Below are 13,043 nucleotides of genomic sequence, written 5' to 3'. Positions count from 1 at the left end.
TGGGATCCGAACCCTCGGGTGGGAGCGCCGCTGCGCTTCCCAAGCGGCACACTTATCCAGTGCGCCACCGGGCCGGCCCCCCTGCTTCTTATCTTGGTTAACTTCCACTCCAGATTTCAGCTCAACAGTCACTTTCTCAAGGGGGCCTTTGCCATCTCCCTAGGCTGTCAGTTTTTTTCTGTTATACATTCTTAGAGTTCTCTGTGTCTCAGAACTTATGATAGTTTGTAATTACACATGAAGTTGTTTGTCTCCCCTCACTAGACTGTAAATGCCATGTGGGCAGGAACTCACTTACTGATCTTCCTAGTGTCCCACACCACACAGTGCCTGGCTTATGATTTATGTTCAATAAGTTTGTCAAATGAATTAAGTTATAAAATGGGAGATGGTACTAAATGATACCCAAAGTTTCCTCTCAAGCCATGATAATGTAGTATCCAAGCAGGCTGCAGACTTTTCTCAAGTAGATTTATCCATCTTTTTTTACTGCTGCATCTCTTGGCCTTAGATCTGAGCCCTTGCTATGTGCCCAGGCTCATCCACGCTGGGCTGTGCTCTAGGGGAGCCAGGAGAAAGCTTTTCAGGAGACACTGTCTAGCTTGTGTTCTATGTCTTCCTAGATTAGGATCCTGCAAAAATGAGAAGAAAAAAGAGCATTGAATAAAGAATCTAAAGATCTGGGTCCACACCTTGTTATGTTACTGTGGGCAAATCACTTTCTCTTTTTTGCATGTTTCATTTGCTGTAAAATGAAGGTGTTGGGATAGATGGTGTATTTAGTAGTGGTCACTAGCATTGGCTCTGGAGTCATTCTGGCTTTGGGTACACTTAAGCGAGTGATTTCATCTCTTCATTTCCTCACTGGTCAAACAGGACCAATAATAGTGTCTGTTGCATAGGATTGTTTTGAGAATTAAATGAGGTAATGTACTGGCTGAGCGCGGTGTGGGCGACACCAAGCCAAGGGCTGCGATCCCCTTACCAGTCACAAAAAGGACAAAAAAAAAAAAAAAATGAGGTAATGTACATGGAATGCTTAGCACGGTATGAACACATAGTAAACATTTGGTAAATGTTAGCTATTATTATGGCTACTCCACAATTCAGTTCAACATTCTTGAGTACCTTTATGTTGGGCCCTAGGCCTACAGAAATAGAAACCAATACAACAGTGTTCACAGGCTAAGGGGTGGGGGCAGACATGTAAATATGCCATACCACAAGGACAATGTACGGGGTGCCAGGGTGTAGCTATTTATGGAAGAAAAGTTTTCACAGAGGAGAGAGATGTGTTTTGGGTGAATTTGATCTTCCAGGTATTTGGAACAGCATGTGTAAAGGCAGCATGGCTTGTTACGGAAACCCCAAATAGCTCCCTGTGGTTGGAGCAGAAAGTGGCAAGTGGTGGGGACAGGTTTGGTAAGTGGAAGATAAGGCTGAGGGGAAGGTTAGGGCCAGATCTGGCACAGGCCAAAGAGCTTGACCAAGTCCCACAGGTGGTAGGGAGCTACGGAAGAGGATTAAGCCAACCAGGAAGGATCAGATTTGCATTACAAAAACAGCTCTCCAGGTGGTGGTAGAGGGTGGCCAGGTAGAAGGGGAGGACTGTAGACCAGGAGACCTGAGCACAGAGGCTGCTAAATGAGCTCAATAGGAAGCCCCTGTGGGGGTGGATAGAGGCCTAGAACACCAAGAAGCACAATTGATGGTCTTCAGGCCAACCTGGCCTGGGAAAGTGAAGGAGAGGCAAGAATGACTTCTCACGGGCCTCCAGGCCCCCTTTAACCTCCATGCCTGCCTAATGAGTGAGAATCTGAAAACCGGAGTTGGAGTCCCAGGTCTGCTACTCACAGATGCACCATGTATTAACTTCTTGGATCTGCTGTAATGACGTACCACAAACTGGGGAGCTTAAAACCACAGAAATGTATTCTCTCACAGTTTTGGAGGCTAGAAGTCTAAAATCAATGTGTCAGCAAGGTTGGTTTCTTCTGGAGGCTCTGAGAGGGCAGACTGTTCCATGCCTCTCTCCTAGCTTCTAGAGTTGCCAGCAATCCTTGGTATTCCATGGCTTGTAACTGCATCTGCCTCTGTTGTCACATGGCTTTCTCCCTGTGTGTCCCTGTGTTGTTTTCTCTTCTTATAAGGGCACCAGTCATATTGGGTTTAGGACCCATCCTAATCCCTCATGACCTCATTTTAACTAATTACATCTGCAAGGACCCTATTTCCAAATAAGGTCACATTCTGTGGAGACATGACTTTGGGGGAGGGACACTACTCAACCCAGCACTTAGAGGAAGAGGCCCACAAGCCCAGGTCCAAATCCATGCTTTTCAACAGAGCAGCCATGAGCCTTGGGGGTAGATCAGATACTGTTTCTCAGCCTCGTTTTCTTCTATGAAAAGGGAACAGTAGCACCTACATCACAGTGTTGTGGTGGTGAGGCTTGATAAAGATAATAGAGATAAGCAGGCCTAGGGAGGGGGTACACAGTAGGCACTCAATAATTACTACTATCTCTTTGGCTCTGCCTTCTTTGTACTTAGTAGCGGGACAAGTCACTTCACCAATCACACTTCACTTTCCTCATTTGCCAAATGTGAACAGCCATCATCCAGTCCTACCTACCTTATGAGATTGGGAATCCCTGGAGATAACGCAAAAGCTCTTTGTAAATTGCTTAAAGGTTTGTTGCTGTGATTTTTAATTATAATCATCATCATAATAACCCTTAGCCATTGCTACATCCACTGCATTCTCAGCAGAGCCCCGCCCAGCCTGCCTCTCTCCTTAGGCAGGTCATCTTTACTCCTTTGTACTTAGAGACATCACAGGGAGTGTAGCTGCTGTCAGAGTTGGGAGGATCTTAGAGATGGTCCTTGTTGTTGCCCTCATTACCCTAAGGAGGGAAACTGATGCTCGGAAAGAAGAAGTGACCCCCAAGGTCACACAGCTGGTCAGTGGCAATTGGAACCCCTTGTTTCTGGCTCTTGTTAACAGCCCTAACAGTGCTTTTTCCCTAGTTACAACTTTAGCTCCAGAAGAAGGAACTTGGGACAAGTAGAGGCCTGGAGAGGACTCTGCAAAGGTCCTCAGAATCTCAAGAAAGGGGTCCCTTAGTCCTGAGTGAACAGGCAGTGCATCCGCAGGCTGAACAGGCAGTTTGTTTTGTTATCAGCCTGGCTGTGGCCATCTCTCCCTGCTATAGTGGGAGGAGGTCACCACTGGCTGGTGGCAGCAGCATGGGGAGCCAGAGCCTGGAGGTAACCGAGGCTTCAATGTCCTTTTGAAAGCTGGGGGTGGGGTGCTTCTGGGCAGGCAGGCCATGTCCTTCTAAGCCTTGCCTTGGTGGGTGTAGGAAAGGCTCTGGAAAGGAGAGAGGGCTTATCCTGTGCTGGCAGTTTCTGTCAAACTATCTTCCTCCCCCGCAAACTGAGAGAGCCAGGCCCCTCCTCAGCCTCTTGAGTCTCCTTCCTCTTCTCGATTTTTCTCTTGCTCCATTCTCTCTGTCTTCCCCTCATCCCTCTCCCCACCTCCTTTCCAGATTAGAGGTCTAAAGATAAAGTCTGCAGACCCACTTGAGGTGGTGCTTTTGGGGTTGCTTGGGGCCACCTAAGAATTAGAAAGCCTAGGTTCTCTTCTGCCAAGCCCCCAAGCACCCTTATAAACAACTGCTTATGATTATTGGCTTACCATGTGCCAGGCCCTGTGCTAAGTGCTTTACATGCCTTATGTCTTTTAATCTTTATAACTACCCAGCAAAGCAGAGATTACAATCCCCATTTTATTAAAGGAGGCTAAATAACTAGCCCCAGGCCTACTTAGTCCTCAGCCAGCTAGTGGCACAGCTGGGATTTAAATCCAGATCTGTCCAAAGCCCACTGGTACTCCTGAGTCTTATCTATACTGTCACCTATGGGACTTTTGAGAACATTTAAGGGTCCACAGAGGGGCATGCACTTGCTCAAATTCAGAGAATGAATTCTTGACTCAGAGAGCAGGGTCTCCAATCCAGGGCTCCTACCTCTCAGGCCTGTGCTCTGCTGCCCCCTCAGGGTCTGGCCTTCCTACAGCGTCCGCCCCCAGGGGTGGCCACAGCTCTCAGAGTTCTAGGCAGCTGCCCACCGGGGGGAGGGATCTGCATCAGGGGGAGATGACAGGGAAGGTCTGAAGTTACTTTGGTTTTTTCCTATCTCATTATTGTTTTGACATTGGCCACCTTAGTTTTTCATTGATTATTTTGTGTCTTCTAGTTAAAGAATCTTATCATCTGCAAAGAGCATTAGTTTTGTCTCCTCAGAAGGGTGCCTGGGGACTTGGAGATCCTCTGTCAGGCTTGGTGATGGGTGGAAGTCAGGAGGAAGTAGGGAGGAGGGCAGAGCCTGGGGCCAGGAGATCCAAGTTCAGAGGTACACTTCTACTAGAAAAGGAAAAGGAGGAAGCCAGATCTAGCCCTAGGGCCAGAGCAAGGGAGAAAGGGAAGGATAGGAAACCTCCTCTCACCCCAAGTTCAGCCCAGGAGTCCAGACTCCCTCCCAGGTAGGGCTGTTGATCTGAGTGTCACTTCAGAATCTGGGCAGCCATAGTTGCTTGCTGTGTCTCCGCCTACCCCCACCGTGACCATTATCTTGGTCAGCCTAGCCCAGCCTAGCCACCTGCCTGTCTGAGCAGGTGGTTCAACTAGAAGGGTCCTTGATGAAGGAGCAGTGGCTTTAAAACTTTTAGCCACAGAGCCCTCTTCTCTTTATAGGCTAGTAAGCAGAAATTCAATACGTGAGACACTAAAAGAGGAGCAGCTCAGCACCCCATCCCATCCCCCTACCTCCCAAAGGCCGGGATTCTCAAACTTTGCTCCCTCTTAGAGCAACAAAAAGAGAGCTTGCCAAAAACAAACAAACAAAAACCCCAAAACCAAAAACAAAACCGCACTCTTCTAGGACTTACTCCAGAGATTCAAATTCAGCTGCTGCATTGGAGGGTCAGGTCCTTGGAGGGGGCCCTGGAATCAGCCTGCTTTAACAGGCTCCCTGTCATGGTGATTGGGACAAAGATGATTCTCAGATTGCCCTTGGAGAATGCTGGTCTCAGATGTTCATGAATTTCTGAAACAGCATGCACAATTTTGAGAGCGTGTGGTGTTCCCAGGAGAGGATCCATAGGCACCATCTGAGTTTGTTTTTTTGTTTGTTTCTTTTTGGCAGCCGGCTAGTACAGAGATCTGAACCCTTGACCTTGGTGTTATCAGTACCACGCCCTAATTAAGTGAGCTAACAGCTAGCCCTCCCACCATTAGAGCTTAGAACCACCATCTTCAGAGTTGTTTTATGGAGTTGGAGCCTAAAATTGAGAGAAGGGTCATCAGGGAGCTAATGTCAAAGCCAGGTGGAGAAGGCTGGCCCCGTGCCTCTCAGTACATTACTGGCTTTGCTGAGGTGAAGGTGCTGAGGAAATGTAGACCAGTCCTTTCTTCTGTCTGGGTCTCAGTTTTTCCAGCTGTAAAATGGGGGTTAGACAGGATAATCCCAGGGTCCGGTGCAGCTTTGATCTGTAGTTCTGGAAGCCAGGTCTCCTGCTGCCCAGTCTACGTTCTCTGTCCCTTTCGTTTCTGCCTCCCCAGCTTCACCCACCTCTGGTGGGGCCACCCCCTTTAGCATCTTCAGAGATTCTGGACAGAGCCTGGATTCTGGCCCCTAGAGTCCCTCCTATCAAACCATATGCCCAAGTGCTCAGGCCCTTTCTCCCTTTCCATTCCCACTCACCATCAGTGAACTGTGTGTCTGTGAGTCTGGGGAAGCTCAAGGTGGCCTCTTCAGGGCTGGACACCTGGGTCAGAGCCAAGGGGAGGGCTGGGAGAACACATCTCCTGAGGCTCCTGGGACACGCCCAGGGCTTACCTATGTCTTTGCCCCAGCTGCCTCTGTTCTTCCCTGCCAGGAATGCCACCCCCTCCCTTCCCCAGTCACTGTTGAAATCCTGTCTGCCTTTTCAAGGCTCAGCTCAGATGCCAACCTCTGTCCCACAAAGCCTCATGAGCCCTCCCCCTACCCCCACAATGAGATTTGTCTTTACCTCCTCTGAATTCCCTTAGCGCCTTATCTGTTCCCCTCTGGGGACAACTTCTGCTTGGTCTTAGCTTTATCAGGGGAGGTGGCTGATCTCTCTCACTAGATTGGGAGCACGCAGCACTGCAATGTCTCATTCTTTGCGCCCCAGCACTTAGCACAGGGCTGTGCCTAATCGAGGCTTATTAAATTTTATTTGCAGAATCTGCCTCCATCCCTGGGCTGGGCTAGTTTCTTTGGAGGCCCTGTGGGGGCCTGTCACTGGCAGGCCACAATGTCTCACATATCCCCTCCTTTATTTGTGGATTGTGGGGGAGGCCAAATAGGGCAGTGGGTAAGAACTTAAATTCCAGTCTTGACTGCCATTTCCTGACTGTGTGATCTTGGGTAAGTCACTCACCCTCTCTGAGCCTCAATCTTCTCAGCCTAAAACAAAGAGGATGACAAGTGTATTGGGGGTTTGGGAGAATTAACTGAAAAGCTGTGTGCAAAATGCCAAGATAAAAGCATTGTAAAGAAATAAAAGGCAAGTAAATGATTACGACTTATTATTTTTTAGCTAATAGTTATTACAATTGTTGTTTCAGCAAACACCTACTATGTTCTGAGCATTGTTCCAGGGGGCCAGGGTGAGAGACAGAAAAAAAATTATTATAGGAGTTTCTTGGTCTCCATGGTCTTACGGTCAAATAGGGGCTGTAAGACTCTAATACAAGGAGTCAGAGCCTGGCAGAGGCAAGGTTTAGTGAGTTGAGGGGTGAATGGTCAGAGCAGATGCCTTGACATTTGAGTTGGATGGGTGACAGGTGTTCACTGTGGGGGATGGTGAAGTGGGGCATGTATTTGGAGAGTTGTGGGAAGGATGCTGAAGAACCACCACACAGAACAGCCTTAGGGTCAGCACCCTGATGGAAGGAGCGGTAGTGTCAAGCTTTGTTTTGCCAAGAAGAATTTGGGGGAGTGCTGGCTCATGAGAGAGAAGGTTGGGAAGGTGGGGCAGAAAGTGAGGGCATTATGGTGTGGGTCAAGGGGAGCCAGACTTCTAAGCAGGGGTGGGGAGGGGGGCTTTGTCCCTCTCTGCCCAGGCTTGAGCTGAGCATGGTTGAAGGTGGATCTCTTAATCAACCCCCTTCACCCCCTATTATACAGATGGAAAGCAGAAGCCAAGGACGGGGAGATCCTGTCCAAGAACATTGAGTGAACTGGCCCCCCAAGAGCTCTGGATGGGCTGTGGGCCCAGGTCTGTGTTAGGGGTTGGAGGAAGAAGGTGAGGAGGGGACCAGGAACCCGAGGAAGATGTAAATGGCAAGCAAACGTCAAATCAAAAGCAGTCTGTGTTGCCAGGGTGTGTGTGATCCCAGGTGAGTGGGATGTGAGTGGGCTGGAGCCGTCATCATTTCAGGCTTTCCTTCCGGAAAAGGAGAAAGGGCCACAAAGGTGGGAGCCAGGAGAATATTGGGTGTGGGGGAAATCAGGGGGTGGCCTGAGAAGAGGAGGTTGTTGCCAAGCAGCGAGAGACACGACTGTATTCAAGCAGCACAGGCACCCTAGCATCTGTGGGCCTGGTGCTGTACAGCCCTGGACTGTAGCGGTATCACCCCCATTGCAGGAAAGAAATGAGGACTCCTAAGGTTATAGCTAGGAGGAATAGAATCAGGAGTGGTGTCCAGGGCTGGGGGAACTTCAAAGCCATGTCCCTGGTGGCTGCTATCCCAATTCACGCAAGGTCCTGGGATCAAAGAGGTCAAGGAGGTGCCCAGCCCAGAGCAAGCCATCCTTTACCTTCCTTCACTTCTCCATCAGTCTGCCCATCTAGCTGGCATGTTTTATTCTGGTTTACTCCTGCCCCTTATTTGTTGGTTAAATTATTTATTGAGCACCTACTATGTGCCAGCACTGCCCCTGACCTCATGGAATTTATGCCATCACCCCTTAGCACAGAGGGAGGGATGGGAAGGAGGAGCTGAGGGGGCCGCTAGCCACCCCTTTCTCCCTTCACACCAACACCTCCTCCTTCTCAGCCTCTGTCCACTTCTAAATGCCCCTACCCTGAGATGGGACTTTTTGCTGGAACTACCTCCTGCTGAAATGGAAACCAATCAGAGTTAATTGTTAAACCTAATGACTGATGAAAGTTTCACCCTGCTGGGCTGTTGGCAGGGGGCTGAATGCCAGCTGTGCTCCCCAGGAGAGGGGCGTAGCCACGCAAGGTTTTCTGGCTTGTACCTGCCACCTTTTCCCTCCTTTGGAATCTGTCTCCAGGGTGGTCTCCTCTCCTCCCCAGGGGACAGGCTGCTACTAGGACCCTTTCCCCTGCCTCTAGCCAAGGTGACCCTGGGAGGTCAGTACTTGCTCTGGCCCTAGTCCAGGGGCCTCTGGGTGAGTGCTCTTGGGGGAGGTGCAGGGGAGGGCGTGGTACATAGCCCTGGGGACCCACCCAGAGGGCAGGCAGCCAGTGGACCTTGCTGTTTTTGCCTCCTGCTGGAGGAGGGTTGGAGGGCGGGAATAGTGCCACAGTGGCCTAAGCCCTGTACTCAGGACCTGCCCAGTGCAGTCCATGCTGTGCCTTTCTCTTGCTCTCCTGCCCTTTTAGCCTCTTCATTGGGTTTCCTGTTCTGGGCCATCATCTGCCATTAGACTGGAGGAAGAGGGCTCCCTGAGAATAGTGGCAAAGGCTTATTTCTTCTTCTAGAAGGCTGAGCCTCAGGACAGGCCCCTGCCAAGCTTTAGGGGCAGGGCTCAGGCTTCCAGTCAGCATACCCAATCAAAGCTGGGTGACCTTGGGCAGGTGGCCCAACTCTCTGAGCCACAGTGTCATCCTCTGAACAATGGGTACTGTGATCCCTTTGTTACCATCATTATGAATATAAAAGGCACCAAGAGTGGATATTAATGTTAGGCTCAGTAGGGGATTGTTGAATAAGTAGATACCATTCTATTCAGGTATGACTTTAGCTCAGAGGCTTAGCTCTAGGTGAGGGCCAAGGAGGCCACCAGCCACACTCTCAAGGACTTGACTGCAGAGCTGCTACTGCCCCATACAATAGCTACTAGCCACAGGTGGCTATTAAGCACTTGAAATTGTGGCTAGTACAACTGAGGAACTGAATTTTAAGTTTTATTTAATATTTAATTTTTTTTTTTTGTGACCGGTAAGGGGATTACAACCCTTGGCTTGGTGTCGCCCGTACCGCACTCAACCAATGAGCACACTGGCCATCCCTACATAGGATCCGAACCCGCAGCAGGAGCGCCGCTGCGCTCCCAGTGCCGCACTCTCCCAAGTGAGCCACGGGGTTGGCCCTTTAATATTTAATTTTATTTGATTTTAATTAATTTAAAAGAACACTCCAGTTATTGACAAACTTTCTTAATATGTTGAGAACTTAGATTCATGAGTATACTTTTTCAATTGTAAAGGCTAAGAGAATCTTAATATAAAAATTTACTGTCTGAATCAAAATGTTCTGTAAGTGTAAAATACACACTAGATTTAGAAGACTAAGTATTCAGTATTCTTTTATATTGATTCCGTGTTGAAATGGATATATTGGATTAAATAAATATATTATTAAAATTAATTTCACCCATTCCTTTGCACTTTTTAAAATGTGGCTACTGGAAAATTGTAAACTATACATGTGGCTTGAATTGTATTTCTATTGGACAGCACTGTTGTAGCCAGAGTTGAGTTGGACACATTCAAATGATACAAGATTATATGAAGACTAATTATTTGGTAGAGGTTTGGGGGTACATGAAGGCCAGATGTCCCCTACCCCACCCCCAGCCTCATGATGGAATGTTAACCCTGGATAATCCCATACCCTCAAGGATAAGATCAGGGCTTCTGATGGCAAATGAAGAAACTTCCTCTGGGTTCTCCTCTTGGCCACACCACTCACTTGCTCAGTGTGTGCCATGGGCACTTCACTTTGCTGAACTTTAGTCTGTCATTTACAAATTGAGACTAATGGTGATTGAGGGGATTCCCTGAGAAATAATCCAAGTGAAGCGTTTAGCATAGTGCCTGGCTCGCCAAAGCAGGCAAGTGTTAGCTGTGGGGTTGCTACTACTGTCGCATCTATCAGCTTGGATTCCGTTCTTCCATTTGTCTGAATGAGACATGGGCCAGAGCGAAGGGAGATGTTAAAAGAGCTTGAGGTTACTGGCCAGAAAAACAAAAGAGCTTGAGTGTGGGAGTTGGAATGGGGCTTGGGGGATGCTTTGTAAGAATCTTCAGGGGATTGCTTGCCTTTGAGGTAGCTCCTTGGCTCTTTCCTTCTGCAAGTGATCAGACAAAGCTAAGTTCCCATTTTACAGATAAAGAAGCTGAGGCCTGTTAAGGGAAAGTGATTTGGCTATGCCCGAATGCAGGTCTTCCCAACCCTATTGTGGTAATATTGGAGCCAATGTCACTAGGCCACCATTTGAGGTTGTAGGAGCTGGGTCTGACTAGGAATCAGAGCTTGTAAGGAATAGTTATTATTACTGTCTTATAATTGGAAGGGATCTTGACACCATTTAGAGCAGTCATCTCATTCTGGAGTTGGAGAGAGTGAGAGAGAGAGAAAGGAGAGAGAGAGAGAGAGAGAGAGAGAGAGAGAGAGAGAACGCACTTACACAGCAACTTGATGGCCAAGCTGGAACTGTTTCTGTTTGTTTAGACACTGCCCTCAGCTCAGCCCCAGCAGGATGGATGGCCCTGCATGTTAGACCCCTCTTCCCCTGCCCAGTCCCAAAAGAGGGTTCTGAGAAAGAGGCTTTTGTTTCACCAGATTGTTCTGGTTTCCTCTCAAGGTAGCTGCATGTGCACATGCTTACACACGTTACCCCCCCCACACACACACAGCACGCACACGCAGCCCATTGGCCCGATTTCCATTTGTCCCTGTTACAGGTTTAAAGGGCCCTGAAATCTGAAGCTTCTTCACACACATCTACTTTCTGGATATCCATGGGGAGACCATGGGCTTTTTCATCAAGGAGGCCTGGGTTCAAATCTCTCTTGTACCATTAATTTGCTCTGTGACCTTGGGCAAGTCACTTGGAATTTCTTAGCCTCAACTTTCTCACTTGAAAAGCAGGAACCAAAATGGAGTACATATAACCTGGTGGTTAAAAACGCAGGCTCTGGAGCCCAGATACCACTAATTCACTGTGTGGTCTTCAGTGAGTTATTCCACCTTTCTGGGTCTCAGTTTCCGCACCTGTAAATGGAAGCTACTGTCTCTTGGATGGTTGTGATAAGGCACTGTGCTGAGCTCTTCACAGGCATCATCTCATTGAAGCCTCCCACTAGCCCTGGCAGCAGACACTATTGCTCCTGTTTTCCAGGTGAGGAAGTAAAGTGAATTGGCCCAGGCCACATAGTTAGAAAGTGGTGGAGCCAGAATTCAAACTGTGTTTGTGTGACTCCAGAGCCCAAGCTCATAAACCACTGTATGTTCTCCCTATTTGCCTGATTCTCATGTTCTGTATGAAGTAGAAACACCTCGTTCCGAGTGTTAGTCTGGGGCACCTGAGGCTTCTCCCTCCGTCTATCCCACCCCATTGCATGCTATGCGGGGCCTGCAATTGGGGCTCAAAGAAGATGGAAAAGGTTCTTAAATACTCTGCGAGTGAGTCATACCAGAGCAGAATATTAATGCTAAATATTTATTTCACAGATGGGGAGACTGAGGCAAAAATAGGCCAGGTTGAGAGAGCAACGGGTTTGTTTTTTCCTGGTGCTGGAGACCACTAGTCTGACATGGAATGAGGCACCTTAGGGTAGGGGCCCCTGCTCCCCCATTCCCTTACATCCAGGCTGCCACCAAATTCTGTGGATACCACCATTTACGTATCTCTTGAGTCCATCCACTTCTGTCTCTTCTATAGCCATCCTAGTTTAGTCTGACAGTCATTCTAGTCTAATCCAACAATCATCCTAGTCGTACCTGACAATCAAAACAACCTCCTAACAGCTACTTCTATGGCTACTTTTACCCCTTTCCAGTCCATTCCGTACCCTGTAAGTCAGTGGTTTCCCATTGCTCTCAGAATAACAACCAGATCTTCACCTTGGCCTCCAAGGCCCTTCATGGCCTGGCCCCTGCTGGCCGCTTCAGCTTCATATTTGTTACTTTCTCTTTTGCTCTCTGCGACGTTCAGTCACATGGCCTTTGTGTTTAACAGGTTCAGCAACTTCCCTAAGTTTCCTCAGAGTCAGATGCCAGCTTCTCAATTTCTAGCACATGCTGGGCCCGTGAACTCAGTTCTGAGGCGCTGACACTGTTTCCTCCTTCTAGGTGCCTGACTGACGGACGTTCTTACCCCCAGGGAGCTGGTGTGGACAGAAGAGGGGTGAGTGTTCCAGAGGCACAGCCTTATTCTCCTTCTTCTGCTGAGGTTGGACAAAGAGGACTTCCAGGCCTTCAGGCTCTTGATTTTTTGAAGATGTTTGACTGCTGGGAAGGCATGAGGGTTTGTCTAGGCCACAGGTTTCTGGTGGGGTTGAAAAAGGGAGCAGTGCTGTGGGCCCTGCCTGGTTTTGTTTGTTTTGAGATATGGGCTGAAATGCATATTCATTGAGCACTATGTTAGACTGCGTGCTTTGCCTGTGTTGCTTATCCATGCCGCCGTGGCTGGCCATGGATGGTGCTGGGCCTGAAAACTGGGGCCGCTAGCCCTTTATCCTTGCTTTCTTTTGCTTAACCACTACTAGGGTGTAGACTAGATTCAGGGGAGGGTGTTTGCATTCTGGCTCTGCCACTCACAACTATGCACCTTTCTGTTGGCCTCAGGGTCATACGTACGTTGTCAGGGCACAGGGAAGTGGAAGGTAAGGTCAGGCTAAATGAATTGTTTTCAAACTTTTGGGCCGGCCAGGTGGCGCACTGCTACAGTGCGCCGCTTGGGAGCGCAGTGGCGCTCCCGCCGAGGGTTCGGATCCCACATACAGACCGGTTCCTGCTTACTGGCTGAGCGAGGTGC

Source organism: Galeopterus variegatus, unplaced genomic scaffold (assembly GCF_000696425.1).
Source record: "Galeopterus variegatus unplaced genomic scaffold, G_variegatus-3.0.2 Scaffold3, whole genome shotgun sequence".
Classification (NCBI taxonomy): domain Eukaryota; kingdom Metazoa; phylum Chordata; class Mammalia; order Dermoptera; family Cynocephalidae; genus Galeopterus; species Galeopterus variegatus.
The sequence above is the reverse complement of the archived record's forward strand: the minus strand, read 5'-3'. Positions refer to the sequence as shown.